Raw genomic sequence first — 4969 nt, forward strand, 5'->3', positions numbered from 1 at the left:
AGAGGGTGCTTCCTGGGCAGTGCCAGCCTGGCACTCTAGCACCGGGACGGCTGGTTGGTGAGTCGGGATTGCCAGATCCATCATAACCACCTTATCTACCAGTCCTGCTGCCTTCAGGGATATTGAAAATGCTTCAAGGAGATCAGGGCTAGCCGGGGTGTGGGGTAGGGGTGGTCATTGGCACTGGCCTGGAAAGGTCTGGGAGGCCAGTGATCAGGGGTTGGGGGGGATTTGCAGGCATTGGAGGGGCAGTGATAGGGGACTGTGGGCTGGCCAGCTATCGGGTGGTCAGCTGTGCAGGGACATTATGCATGCCTCGATCTTGGCACTGGAAGTTGGATGCATACGCGATGGGTCGCTCAGTGCTAGGCTGCCAGCCTTTCCAGTGGGAATAGGCCCCTTCCCCTGATTTTCAGAGTGAATCTTGCTAGGGTACTCTGCCGTACCCAGAATGTGGGGGATTCAGTCTGAAAATACGGCTTAAAAAAAACCCAGCAGGAATTACTCCAGTTTTCATGCGTATTGGAGTCATCACAATTTTTCAGGAGAATCCCGGCCAATCTTAGATTTGATTTGATTTGATTTATTATTGTCACTTGTATTAACATGAAGTGAAAAGTATTATTTCTTGCGCACTATACTGACAAAGCATATCGTTCATAGTGAAGGAAACGAGAGAGTGCAGAATGTAGTATTACAGTCATAGATGGGGTGTAGAGAAAGATCAACTTAATGCATGATAGGTCCATTCAAAAGTCTGACTGCAACAGGGAAGAAGCTGTTCTTGAGTCGGTTGGTACGTGACCTCAGACTTTTGTGTCTTTTTCCCGACAGAAGAAAGTGGAAGAGAGAATGTCCAGGGTTCGTGGGGTCCTTAAGTATGCTGGCTGCTTTGCCGAGGCAGTGGGAAGTGTAGACAGGTTCAATGGATGGGAGGCTGGTTTGCGTGATGGATTGTGTTACATTCATGACATTTCGTAGTTCCTTGCGGTCTTGGGCAGAACAGGAGCCATACCAAGCTGTGATACACCCAGAAAGAATGCTTCCTATGGTGCATCTGTAAAAGTTGGTGAGAGTCGTAGCTGACATGCCAAATTTCCTTAGTCTCTAATTTCTCTCAGTTCAGGTATGATTCTTGGAAATGTTTTCTCATATCTTCCCCAGTGTGTCTTTATAATTTTGCAGTCAATGAGAATATTCCTCCTTCAACTATGAACATGTACCATTACAGGCAGGCTGCTCTGTAAATGTTACGTTTTTTGTTATTTGAGGAATATTCCACTCTCTCAGGACTGACGAGGTAAGACTATTGCAAAGGCTTCATCGACATGGGTATCTAATAAATCTAAAATAAAAACAAATTACTGTGAATGCTTCAAGTTCAGTTTTATTTAAGTTCATTTATTAGCTTCACAAGTGGTCTTACATTAACACTGCAATGAAGTTACTGTGAAAATTCCCTAGTCACTACACTCCGACGGCTGTTCGGGTACACTGAGGGAGAATTCAGCCTGGCCAATCCACCTAATGTGCACATATTTGGACTGTAGGAGGAAACTGGAGCGCCCAGTGGAAACCCATGCAAGCATGGGGAGAACATGCAGACTCTGCACAGACAGTGATCCGAGCTTGGGAATCAAACCTGGGTCCCTGCTGTGAGGCAGCAGTGCTGACCACTGTGTCACTGTGCCGCCCCTTTATGTTAAGACTTGTGAGCATATGCAACAAAGACTGGCAAATAGATTTGAGGTACACATCAGCAATGAGCTAATTAAATGGTGGAACAGATTTGAGGGGCTGAATGATCAGGGTTCAAATCCTGGATGGGGTCACTGTCTGTGTGGAGTTTGCACATTCTCCCCGTGTCTGCATGGGTTTCCTCTGGGTGCTCTGGTTTCCTCCCACACTCCAAAGATGTGCGGGTTAGGTGGATTGGCCATGCTAAATTGCCCCTGATAGTGTCAGGGGGACTAACTAGGGTAAATGCATGGGGTTATGGGGATAGGGCTTGGGTGGGACTGTGATCGGTGCAGATGCGATGGGCCGAATGGCCTCCTTCTGCATTGTAGGGATTCTATGATGATTCTATTCTATGAGCTGCTGTTGAAATCATTACACATGTTCACAAATTACAGTATCAGGAACTGTTTGACGTGTTGAATACTTGGAACCTACTGGAAGTTACTATTTGGTTAGTATCTAGCTAAATGATCAAATTGAGTAATGGCCTAATTGACAGCCAAGGAAGTGCTTTGATATGAGGTGTTGCTGCATTCTTTGGGTAATGTATGTGCTACCGGTTTTTCTCCCGCTGCCTGTTTGACGAGTGATATCAATGTCAAAGCAAAGGGATGGGCTCCATTTATTTAAACTACTGCATCAAATTCATCTGGGTCACGATAAAGAGTCTGGAAAGGACATTAAGCTTTTGGATATTTTATCAATTTTCAGATGCAATGAAACGTATCACTGATTATTTGGTCAATATTTGCTTCTGCGTAATTACATTTTTTGTAAATAAATTTGCTCGCAAGTTTTAACCTGAATTATATGGTCAGACAGCATGGCTTATTTTTTGCCTTTTGGAGTGAGTCATGTCCATGATCTGTGATACTTCACATGATGGGAAAAATATGTAATTGTCAGTCATGCAGCACATTCCATCCCACACGTGACATGCACAAGATTTTACAAATCAGATTATTAGACATCCGGGTCTGCTAACAATTGTGGCAGATGACGCAAATTGTAATCGTCGGTCTATTTACTTTATAACATTCTGTAGTTTGCACCCGTATGTGTAAAGAAAGAAAGTGAAAAAGTCGCATCACCATGTCTGCTCTAACCAGTTTAAAATTGAAATAAAGACTCAACTTAGGCCTTGGTATATTCATTGATACCAGCCATACATAGAAGAAACATGACTTGAACCCAAACTGAGCTGAGGAAGATGGGGGGAGGGAGAAAATGGACAGTTTATTTATTTTGTGAATGCAAACCTCCAGTTCCAAGCCACTTCATTTTCCGAGTTCAAGGCAATTAATCTGTAACTTACTCTGTGGCAGGGACACTTCTGGGTAATGTGCAGCATTGTCTTTCCACAAGTTCAGAAGGAGTTTGTATTCAGGTCCCATGGTGGAGGTTGCCCGCACAAGGGCCCTGGCCTGTCCTGAACCAGTTTAGCAAGGACCCCCCTCACTCCATGGAAATTCAAAGCCTGCCATCTGACGAATGGGGCTTGTCACAAGAAACTTGTCAGTGTCTTCCCATATTTCCTATTCCTTGATCCAAAGAATATCTGCTGGTGGCTCTTGTTCAGGATGAGCGCTCCTGAGATAGGAGTTGGGCAGTAGATGGGTTGAACAGGTCACCATGGAGCGGTAGGTAGGGTGCAGCACTGTTTCAACCAGTTTATGGGTTTTCTTCAGTCTGTGGACGTGTTGTGGTGTGATGTTTCATAGAATACAATCATAGAATTCCTACAGTGCAGAGGGAGGCCATTTGACCCTTTGAGCCTGCACCAACAACAATCCTACCAAGGCCTATCCCTGTAGCCCCACATATTTACCCTGATAAACCCCCTGACACAAGGGGGCAATTTAGCATGGCCAAACAACCTAACTCGTACATCTTTGGAGTGTGGGAGGAAACTGGAACACCCAGAGGTAACCCACGCAGATAGAGAGAGAATGTGCAAACACACAGTCACCTGAGGCTGGAATTGAACCTGGGTTCCTGGCGCTGTGAGGCAGCAGTGCTAACCACTGTGCCACCGTGCTGTTCCAGAAGGACAGAAAGCCAGGGGGAGGGGTCTTGAATGGAGAGTTTGAGTTAAGATGCAAATTGTTGAATTCAACGGGAGTCAACAGGATGTGTGTGTGTCATACAGGTGTGTGGTATTCTGCTGGATATGATGGGGCAAGTGCTGAGGTCTGGAATGGACAATGTTCTGCACTGAGCCTCCATTTTAACTGATAACTCATATGATAAACACACATCATCCAATTGCATAGAGGTTCACAACCATGAGATTACTTTGCCGACATGATGAGGTGTTGGCCTGGGATTGTGTCATATTCCCAGTGTTACATTAGCTCCTCTGGTGGCTCTGGAGTGAGGGTCAACTGTTGCCAGGGTTTCTTTGCTTCCCTGCAATGGATTCAATTCCAGATCTGAGCATGGACTTTGGAGACAAATAGGGAAAGTGGAATTGAGACTATTAATCCAGAAACTCAGCTAAATGTCCTGGAGATCCAGGTTCGAATCCTGTCTGGGCAGATGGTGGAATTTGAATTCAATAAAATATACCTGGAATTAAGAATCTACTGCTGACCATGAAACTATTTTCAATTGTCGGAAAAACCCATCAGGTTCACTAATGTCTTTTAGGGATTGAAATCTGCCATCCTTACCTGGCCTGGCTAAGAGTCACTGCAATGTGGTTGACTCTCAACTGCCCTCTGAAATGGCCTAGCAAGCTCTCAGTTTCAAAGGCAGGTAGGGATGGGCAATAAATGCTGGCCAGCCAGCGATGCCCATGTCCCACAAATGAATAAATAAAAAGATGAACCATGATCTTCTCTGCTGGGGCAGGCTGAGGGGGGCGGGCGTGGTGGGGGGGGGGGGGATTTAAGTCCTTATCCTGCTTTTAATGTTTCTGTTATTATTGTTGGTGGACATTGGGACTTTTGGAACCAGCTGGTTGAAATTCTTTTATTTCAGATTTCTTAAACCTACTTAGGCTCACCTCTGCAGGAGAGGTATTTGGATTATTCAAGTTTTCCCCTCCACTTTCATAAAAAAAACATTGATTGTCTTAGGGTACTGAATGCTTACTAGCTGTAATGACAAGAGATTCTAGATAGGCTCCCCACCAACCTGCCAGATATAAATATACATTACCAGTCCTTCACTTCCACTGAGTGAAAGTTGTGGAACTGCCTCCCTAACAGCACAGTGGAGATACCTA

This window comes from Carcharhinus amblyrhynchos, chromosome 20 (genome assembly GCF_965287045.1).
Source record: "Carcharhinus amblyrhynchos chromosome 20, sCarAmb.v2.hapA, whole genome shotgun sequence".
NCBI classification, from domain to species: Eukaryota; Metazoa; Chordata; class Chondrichthyes; order Carcharhiniformes; family Carcharhinidae; genus Carcharhinus; species Carcharhinus amblyrhynchos.